Source organism: Dipteris shenzhenensis, chromosome 18, assembly GCF_047967505.1.
Source record: "Dipteris shenzhenensis isolate YYH24624 ecotype China chromosome 18, Dip_SZ_1.0, whole genome shotgun sequence".
Classification (NCBI taxonomy): Eukaryota; Viridiplantae; Streptophyta; class Polypodiopsida; order Gleicheniales; family Dipteridaceae; genus Dipteris; species Dipteris shenzhenensis.
This window is the reverse complement of record NC_141613.1, coordinates 32,871,736-32,882,942: the sequence shown is the minus strand read 5'-3', so window position 1 is coordinate 32,882,942 and position 11,207 is coordinate 32,871,736.

Here is an 11,207-nt window from a genome sequence, read left to right as displayed (position 1 = left end):
TGGCGTTCTTGTCTCTTAGATTCCATGTGGCCTCCACTACACTTAGTGTCTTAGATTGGGTCTTAGATTTTGGCTCATTTCTGGGCATTCTTGTAGAGAGAGTGTGGATCTAGCTGCTTTCACCTGAGACTCCTCTTGACCTCGAGCTTGATTATCTAGAACTTCAACACTTTCTCTGGAACTTCAACACTCATGAAGTTTGTCGCTTTGCAATCATCAAGTGCTTCTCCACTATGATTGGGATTTGCTCTTCCAATGTGTCAATTATAGAGTTCCACAAGCCTGTATATAAGTACCAAATATTAAACATTTTAAATACTTTATATAAATATCGTATTTATAAATATAAATATAAATAAATATACATACATACATACACATACATACATACATACATACATACATACATGCATGCATGCATGTGCACACACACACACACACACACACACACACACACACACACACATACATACACATATTCATACACATATAGACATACATTTACATACATACATACACACACATACCTACAAATATACATATACATATAGATATACATTTACATTTACATTTACATACATACATACATCATGTATGTATGTATGTATGTATGTATGTATGTATGTACGTACGTATGTATGTAGTATGTGTGCCCCCCTTTCCACCTCTCTTTACAACCTTGTGCTTCCCTCCCTCTTAGATCGGCCCCCCCTCCTAGAAACCCTCAACTGCCAAACCCTTGTCTCTCCCCCTAAGGTAATGTGTGTGCATGTGTGTATTTGTGTGTGTGTCTCTCTTGTCCCCATGCCCCAAGGGTTTCTTTTTTTTCATTTGTGTGAGTGTGTGTGTGCGCGCACTTACATGTGTGTGATATGCTGAATATCCAAAGCATCATTAATAGACTACAAGTGTTTCCTCAGGAGGCCACCTTCTTGATGGAGACCATTGCACATTTTTAAATGAAGAAATTAACTCTAAACAATTCATGATTTAAATAATCAATTGCATTCGTATAGGAAGATGCACATAAGATTAAAAATTGAATAAAAATTTTGTTTTAGTAAGGGAAAGCAGGGGGAAAGCACTTGTTTTAATAAGGGAAAACAATTATTTAAATGCATAAAGCACTTTTTTTAATAAAGGAAAAAGCAAATTAATGAAGAATAAAAGATCACTATACTAGATTAGGAATTGATTTAACTTAGAAAGAAGAAAATGATTAACGACCATGATTAATAATCAATGACCATAAATGTGAGAGAATTATAGATTTAAAATCAATAAGGAAAGAAAAAAATGATTAAGACAAAATTAAGTGCTTAAATAAGTGACATTGGGGGTAACTAAGGCTAGGAGATAAGAGGTGGGACAAAAGCAGGATAATGACATTAAGTCTAGAAAAAAGCTCATAAAAGGTCAAGCAATGTATGTATGTATGTACATATGTACGTATGTATGTATCTATCTATGTATGTTTGTAGTATGTGTGCCCCCCTTTCCACTTCTCTTTGCAACCTTGTGATTCCCTCCCTCCTAGATCTACCCCCCCCCTCCCCCGTAGAAACCCCCAATCGCCAAACCCATGTCTCTCCTCTAAGGTAATGTGTGTGCATGTGTGTGTGTCCCTCTTGTCCCCATGCCCCTATGGTTTCCTTTATATATTTTTTGTGAGTGTGCGTGTGCACTGTTATGGATAAATTTGACCGAGGTAAAAGGCATAAATATATGTGTGTGCTTGTATGTGTGGCAATAGTATAATAAAATATGGTGTGCATAGGGCCCACGGTTGAGGTGGCAGGGCATGACCTTGTGCCACCCTTCCACGTAAGAGGACCCATAAGGTGTGTTGTACATAATCCATGGTAGTTATATTATAAAATGGTAAGGTGGCATGGTTCCTCCATGTGCCACCCCTCCACCTAGGTGGCCCCATGCCTGCATTTAGTGAGCCATGGCCCAAGGACCATGCGAGAAGTAATATAAAATAGGTGGAGATGGATATTATATTTGGATTATTCCCTCCATGTAGGATAGGTCCATGTGGGGGGGGGTGTAGATAGTCAAAGTATGCAAGTTAAATAATGGGGAAAGTAGGATGAGGTGGCAAGACTTCTTGTGCCAACCCTCCACTTGTCCTCCTAGATGTTTGAATGAATGATAAAATTGGGAGGAGACCAAGGGAGTATCTTAGACTTGGGATATGGGGTTTGATTTGTGTGAAAAAATGAGGCAAAGGGTTGTTGCACACAATTGAGAGTACGTACCCACCTAGCCCACATGGTAGACTTTTCCACACACACCATGCATGTGGGAGGATGCATTTATTGGGAGAAACCCTCTCTCTTGGCTATAAAAGGAGGGGCCTATTCCTTGATGTAACACACTCATTCTTGTAAAGCCACCTAGCTTGTACTTTGATTTCCCCCCATTTTCCCTTTCAAATAAAGCATGACTCTCTTCCCTTGATGTCTCCATCTCTACATTCTACCTCCCATCATGTACATGCTCCTCTTCCCCCCCTCTCTTCCCCCTTGTGGCATAGTCCCTCTCTTCATTCCCACCCCTCTTAATCCTTTTTCCCCACCTATGTTAATGCTTCTTCCCTCACGTTCCCTTTTTCTCTATGGCCCTCAAGCGTCACCATGCCTCGCATCTAACATCATGCCTTGAATTCTTTTCTAATTAATGGAAATGGTGTGGTTGATGGGATCAAAATCTCCATGGCTAGTTGCATAAAATTCGTTACTCCTACGACTGTGTAGTTTTACAGCACCTCTCGTGTGCAGTTCTTTGCTTCTGCGCCTCCAATCTGCGTGTCTTCTACTCATAGTTCTCCATCTCTACAGCTACAGAACTTCTCAGTTTCTGTGCCTTCAACTTGCGGTTCTTGCGCATCTTTTGTGTGGCGACACACATCTTCTGTGTGGCACCACGTGTCTTATGGTCGACTGTGCCTGTAAAACCGCTCTTGGGCATCTTCTGTGTGGTGCCATGCATCTTTTGGTCGACCGCACCTGCAAAATTGCCCCTGCACATCTTTTGTGCGATGCCATGCAAAACTGCTCCTACGCATTTGTAACAGACCTCGTGCCCCCCCCCCCGGCCCCTCTTCTTCTTCTTCTTCTCTCTCTTCTCTTCTCTTCTCCTCTCATCTCCTCTCTTTTTATTAAGGAGTGGGAATTGAACCCAAGACCTCCCCATTCACAAAAGGAAGACTTACCAATGGGCCAGCAAATAGGAAGTGATGAAAGTGTAATGATATTGCTTGTATGGTGAAATCTCATGAACTGTAACTCTCTAACCATAGGGAGTTTCCTCTTGTTATAGAAAGCAAAAGTACTTCATTTCATGTGCTCTATTCATATCTCAGACTAGATTGCAGATTCTGAACTTTTTCAAGTTCACTCCTTGGATGCATGCCACACGAGGAGGGTGGATATTTATGTCACTTCTTGACGAGTTCAAGGATTTGGTGTTTGGTCCTCCGCTCATTACGGCTACCAATTGGCAAGATCTCTTTCTTGATCTTCATATCGATCTTCAACAGCTGATTATACAATGCATTGTTCAAGGAGACGACGGGTGGGATGATACACCATGGATGATTCAAGGTAAAGAACTAGTGATACACTGGGAGGACTTTGATTTCAAGTCTACTCATTATACGGTGATCGAGCTACTTGCTGCGTCGGAGGTAATTAAAAGGGTAACATTGTTTAAAGGGTGGTATGCTCCCCAAGCTTGGGGGGAGATTTGGTGTATCTGCTTATTAATTCCTATGGATAAGCTTGTCTTGAATGATTTATTCTCGATCTCACTACAAAGGTTTCTAGAGCTCTAGTTGGTAATGTTTCGACCAAGAAATCCCTTTGTACCTAATCTGTGGGGGTTAAAGGTCACTATGCCTTTACCCCGGTTATGTACAATACTCAAACACATATATAAATGAATGAAAAAGAAGATCAGGGTGTTCTTCACCCATAAAAACTTGTGCAGCTCTTTGTTTCTCTCTCTCCCTATTCCATTCTTGCTTCCGTTGAGAGCACTCTCAACTGGTATCAGAGCTTGGGTAATCTAGCTGAGCATGCGTGAATGCCTGGAAGCTCAGTAGCTTTGTGGGAGGAAGGAGAAGCTTTGTGGGAAGCTTTGTGGGTGATTTTACTTGCATCCGATTGTGCAGAGACTTGGAGGAACCTTTGGAAAAGTCACTTTGGTTTTGCGAAGTGGTTTTGAGAGCCTGTTAAGTGTTTTCAAAGAAAAAGTCATTTTTTAAGTTTTCCCTATTCTGTTCAACGACAAAGACTCTGTACTGACTTGTAGGGGCAACTATTGCTTGTTTTTTGTGTCCACTTAGAAGTTTTTGAAAGACCAAAGGGTCTATGAGACTAAAAGAAACCTAATACAATGTTTTTTCATATTTAGTGTCTCTATTGATGTTGCCTTTTTTGGCTTTTTTGCTATGAAAGTCATGCTCGCTGGTAACCACTTCCTGGCCTATGTCCCTCCTTTGCAATTCGATCTTCATGACCGTGGCTTTGCATGCCATACAGTTTTTTCCTAATTACTTGGTCATGGAGGTGTATGGTTTTTTCCTAATTACGTGGTGATGGAGGTGTTCCTTGCAAGCATTCAAGTTTTACGTAGCTATGTCAACTACGTCCTTTTTTCTTGTCTTGCTCATGTACCTCTTAGTCGTGCATCAAATCAGATGTTCACCCTGGTCTTTCTCTTACTGCTTTCCTCTCCTTCTCAGTATGCTTTCTTATCCATCTCAATATGCTTTCCTCTTTTGGCTCTTCACTTCATTTGCCTAAGACATTCTATGATGTTACGATGGAACTTGTTGTGCATGTCATGCTCGTGCGACAGACATCCTTGAACAAGGTCGGTCAATAGTACCTAGCATGTAAAATCTTCTTAGCTATATAGTCACCGGCATAGTGGCCTCCACAAAATCCATCACGATAATGCTTCGATACCTTAGGTACTTCATCTGCATTGCCCATCTTAGTACCCCATCTAGGCCTTGACGGTACAACACCCCATCAAAGAGAGTATAGTGCCTACTATCCCTACAGATTTTCTTTCTCTCATAGCTAGTACTTTCTAGAGGAAAGGAGAAAGCGGTCAGAAACCTGTAGATACCACCATAGCATGGATCCCCAAATTCTATGGCCGCTACAAGGGTTACATTAAGGCACTCCTCTAAATCAACCAAAGCATTCTTCAAGTTAGAACAACCCCCTTTTACAATTTTGAAAGAAAAATCATATTCTTGTAAAACTTCCAACCATTTGGCCAACTGGCCCATGGGATTTGGTGATTGAAGAGCCTGCTTTGCAAGACCATTGCTAAAATTATAATGAAGGACTTTCCAGCCACATAATGCTTAAATTTCTCAATGCATAATACCAAAGACAAAGCATGCTTGTCAACCTCAGAGTAGCATCGTTCAGTTTCGAGCAAATGTCAAGAAGCAAATCGAACGGGATACATGAACCGATCCTCCCCTTGCTGGAGAAGAATACCCGCCAGAGTGTCCTCACCAAACCCAGGATTGATATAGAAATTCTTTGACCACCAATCAGGATTGCATAGAATGGGTTCTGAAGGCAGAGCACTCTTGATTTGTACAAACCCATGATCACAATCCTCATCCAAGAGAAATCAACTCCATCTTTTAATAGCATAGTCATGGGTCGCATCAAAGCAGCATATTGATCAATGAAGCAGCTATAGTATCCTGTTAGATTGAGAAATGAGTGTACCTGACATTTGGTTGTTGGTGGGGAGAGCTTGAGGATAGCTTCTACCTTCTCGGGGTCAGGCTTGATGCCCTCGGATGAGACAATATGTCCCAGTAACCTCCCTCGAGTGGCTCCAATGGTGCATTTATCAAGGTTGAGGCTGCCATTCGCATCATTCACCCTTTGGAAGGCCAACCTAACCTTCATGATGTGCTCCTTACGTGCCGAGAATATACAAAAATCATTTAAAAACACCTCCAAGAAAACCCGCAAATATGGAGCAACCACCATCTGCATAAATCTTTGAAAGGTAGCAAGAGTATTGGTGAGGCCAAATGGCATTACTTTGAATGCAAATGTCCCCCAGGGTGTGGCAAATGTGCTTTTACACATCCTCCTCAACAATTCTAATTTTATAAAACCCAAAGTAACCATCACAGAAAGTACACATCTCATGACCACTTACCTTCTTAAGAATGAGGTCTTAAAAGGGAAGAGGATGATGGTCCCTCTTGGTGGCTGCATTGAGTTTCTTATAGTCGATGCAAACCCGCCACTTGTTTTTCTTTGGGGTGACTACCACTGGTGAAGCCAATTCAATATTGTGAATCGGAATAATAAACCCAGCTTCTACAAGTTTCTACAACTCTAAGCACAATGCATCGGTCTGTAAGAGCCCTAATCTCCGATACTTCTGAGCCACAGGCTTCACATCAGGCTTCAGCTCTATCTTGTGCTCTATGGCAGTCACATGGTGGTGGTAGCTAGTTGCGAAGAGGTCAGGGAAATCTTTGAACATTTCTAGGAACTCGTCTTTCTCACTTAGAGTGAGTTCTGGGGAAAGCATAGATTCAAGCTATTGAGGACTAGCTGTTACCTTTTCTGCAAGTGGTGGGGTCAGAGACACCCCCATCATGTAAACTTGGGTAACTCCTGCCTATATCTTCTCAATGTCCACTACATAGAAATTGACGGTGGTGGTCAACACATTGACAGTGATGGGCAAATCCTCAATGACTCCTAGGGTGGCGAGTCATTGATCATCTGCTACCTTGATTCGAGTGGAGGAACGCCTTGTGCATTTCAAATTCAATTTCTTCATGATACGGGGCACCATGATATTTCATGCAGCTCCCCCATCGACACACACACTTTTGACACGGCAATTATCTATGATGACATCTATTGTATGCAGGTGCCGATCAATTTCTTCAGAGATAGAAGAAACCTCTCGTACCTTTCCCTTTTTCTTCCTCCTCCTTGTTGAGAGCCCTTGCTGCAACTCACGTCTCACCTTAGGGCTTAATGCTATTAGTTGAGGAAGCATGATGCTCAAAGACTAATGAGCAAGGTCTTGAATGATCTAATAGTCCTCTTGCCCCGAGCCGATGGGAAAATCCGAGGGTGACCACTTACTTCTGCAAGATCTTTTAGTCTTCTCTGTTGGTGGGTCTGCCATCTTAGCATCTGAGGGCTCTGAGGAGGTTAGAAGCAGTTTCCTTCTCATAAGTGGCACACAGTTTCTTTCACAAATCTTTCGTAGTTTGCTCATTTACTACTATGAAATAAACTGACTCTGCAAGATGAAGTCTAATAGTAGACTTTGCTAATGCATCCAACTCATTCCAATCGTCCTCAGACATATTTGCAGGCTTAGCTTCAATCCCTGCCAAGGGTTTAATCTGCTTCTTTTGAATAAGCACATCCCTTATTTGTTCTTTCCACAAAGAAAAGTTTGTCCCATCAAACTCTTTTAATGCTGAAAAACTCCTTTTCAGACATGGAAGAGGATGCCATGATGCAAATGAAACAAAATCCCAAATGCTAGTGCCCGCAAGAGAGAATCACACCAAATACCAGGTGCACCCAAATGTGTATGCCACAATAGACTGAAATATCACCAAAAACTCAAAGCTCAAAGCATCAAAAGATGCATCTGACTCATGTGCATATACTATGAATCCATATGAGCAAATCTGGCGCAAAAGAAAATGCCAACTGCAATGGCAATCCAAAATGCCAATAAGTGCCAAATGACTCAAGCATAAACACTGTCCACCGGCATATGCATTGATAATATCTCATCCAAGAGAGCATAGCACTATCAGTGCATCACCTGCAATGTGTCAAAGCTGTCCATCAACATAAAATAGCATCCATGTGCAAAGCGTCCATAAAAATAGCATCCCACAAGGCAATTTGGGCCTATCAGTGCATCCAATAAGGACCGCAATGCATCCAAATGGCCTATAAATCATTCACTGCAACCAAATGCACACCACAAATGAGCGCACAGTGCTCAAACTGCAACCAGAGTGATCTGCATAAGGTATGCTCAAGAAATCATGGTCCCACGGTAATGACCGCTACTGAAAATAGAACCTGAGACTTCTCAAAACATGGGCGCCATTGCATAATCGGACTCAGCAAGAAAATTTGCAAATATCTCTCTTCTGCCAGAACTCCAAAATCCCAACTGATGAGTGAGAAATGGGAGTCAACACTTATCCACTGCCATGTGGCATAAATCTGTGGTTTCAAAACCTTAGAATGAAAAATGCATAACAGAGAGACGAAATCGAATACACACAGATCTATAACTCTGAAAATCCTCCACCGAATTGCGCAAGAACTGATAGGTAGGGGTTTTTGGGCGTCCGAAACGCAATGGGACAGACGGTTTTGGAAACCGTGGTCTCAATCACTGGGTCCAACACACGGACTGAAAAACGTTTTTGGAAACAGAGCTGTTTGTAAACTCCACCGAAGTGTGAATGATGAGCAACATAGAAGTTTTAGGACCTCCTGAGTCCACTGGAACTGACAGATCTGCAAATGGTTGCTCCAAACTTGAGTTCCAACACCCGGGCAAAAAACGCAGAAACTGACACAGTGAGCCAGAAATCCAATGAAATGATCCCAGATTCAAGAATGAAGGTGTTTCCAAGCTCCTGAAGTGAAGTGGACACCAAAACCAAGCAATAGTTGCCTCTACAAGTCAATACGGAGTCTCTATCATTGAATGGAATAGGAAAAAGCTCAAAAAACGACTTTTTCTTTGAAACCACTTAACAGGCTCTCAAAAAACCACTTCGCAAAGCCAAAGTGACTTTTCCAAAGGTTCCTCCAAGGTCTCTGCACATTCGAATGCAAGTAAACTCCCCACAAAGCTTCCCACAAAGCTTCTCCTTCCTCCCACAGAGCTGCTGAGCTTCTAAGCATTCATGCACGCTCAGCTAGATCACCCGGGCTCTGATACCAGTTGACAGTGCTCTCAATGGAAGCAAAAACGGAAGAAGGAGAGAGAGAAATAGAGAGCCACACATTTTGGTGGGTTCAGAACCACCCTAATCTTCTTTTTCATTCATTTATATATGTGTTTGAGTATTGTACATAACCGGGGTAAAGGCACAGTTTAATCCCCACAATACATATTATAAGATTCTCATTTCTTTTCCTTACTAGTTTGCTTTGCTAGAGGCATATTCTTAGGTGTGTCCCTCAATTCCAATCATGTCCTTCATGAAATCACTTGAATGCTCTAATATCTCACAATCAATCTTGCCTTGGCCCTCAAGATCCATGTGGAGGGTACAAGACTCTACCCTAGGGAGGAAGACCACATCTATATAGTACCTCCATGTATACTAATAACCATTTATTGCTTGGTGTCATTACAAAACAAAAGAATTTTAAAAAGAGAGAAGATCAAATTTAATCTTATTCTGAAGCCTATAGACCACTCTTCAAGAACTATAAAGTCAGTGAGTATACTACTAAACTTAACCATAAGATTTATAAAGCCTATTAGTGATGGCTGTGAAATAGAAGTTATAGTAGAAAAAGACTGCGTGCAATATGAGTTCTTAGAGTTTTGGCCTTTGTGCTACTAGACAATGGTTGTGCAAGGTGAATCCATCTTCTTTTTTCATTCTTACTATGAATTTCAAAAATATGACAACGACTTTCAATGCATCAACTTTATGCGAGGCCTTTTACGTGTGCATTTATGGTGCAAAAGGTGGAATACCTAGGCCACATTATTACTCTTGAGGGAATTTCAATGGATCCTTCCAAGGTACAAATCCCAATTGGTTCAACATCATTTTGTATAAGATTTATCAAGCACTATGCCAAACGACCAAATGACACATAAGAGTATAAAGAAAATGCTTGGAGACAAATAAAACAATACTGAAGACAATTAATGGCTGAAGAAGATATATATATCACAAACGGAACTCAGTACAAGTGAAGATGTGAGAGAAGCTCTGGAGGAAGCAAACGTTAGTCCTGACAAGTGTAGTGGACTTCTGCACTAGCTCCACAAGTTGGAACTGAACCAAATCTGAGATAGCAAACTGATGCAGGGGTTGCTGCAGATTTGGAATAGGAAGAACATAATCTGGAGCAGAAGTTGGAGGTAGATCTGGAGTAGAAGTTGAGGGCAGATCTGGAGCAGAAGTTGGGATAGATATGAAGCTAAAAAAAGGCAGATTTGGAGCAGAAATTGGAGCAGATTTGATGCAGAAAGGAGGGCAGAACTGAAGCAGAAAGGAAGGCAGATCTGGAGCAGAAAAGAGGGCAGATCTGGAGCAGAAAGGAGGGAGCCAGGAGGCAGCAGAGGAGGCAGCCAGGAGGCAAAGATTGAGGCAGCAGAGGAGGCAGCCAAGAGGCAGAGGTTGAGGCAGCAGAGGAGGCAGAAGTTGAGGCAGCCAGGAGGCAGAAGTGGCTCAGGGTGTGCAGGTACCTCTGGAGCTGGAAGAGAGGAGATAATAGAATACCTAGCCCCCCCCCCCCTTTAAATAAGAAGGGGCTTTTAATCGGTCAACCAATAGGTTGACCGACCTGGTCAGATTTGACCGACCAGGTCAATCTGGTCGGCCAGATCTGGTCAGTCCAGAAAAACTTTTTTTAATAATAATTTTTATTTTGTTTGTCCTCCGAACCGGGGCTTTTAACAGATCTTTGGTTGTGGATTTTGCCTCCGATCTGAGGTTTCTTTGACAAGGTTCAGAGAGTCACCAGTGGTGTTTGTACCTGTTTATCTTGTCCTCGAGAATTGGAGATTGCCTGGCTTAACATAAAAAGAAAAATGGGTTGGAATCCCCAACACTAGTTTATACGACTACCTCATATTTGTGCAAAGGGCACTACTGGGTTTCTAAAAATCATGAAAACATACACGATGGTGTTTTTTAAATATCATGCTTGAATTCTAAGAAAGATTTGCATCCATTACAATCCTTGTTATAAGACTTTGGAGAGTCCCTTGAGGTTGACACATAGGGTTGCAAGACCCGTTCCCGCATGCTCTAACACTCAACCCACAGCTTGGCATTCACGCTCAAGTGGTCTTAAGTGGGAACATGCTCTTAGAGGGCTTCCTTGTGTGGGCTCGTAGCCCTAGTAGCCCAAAAGTGTGTTCCCACCTTATGTTGAAACATAGCATTGAGCTGC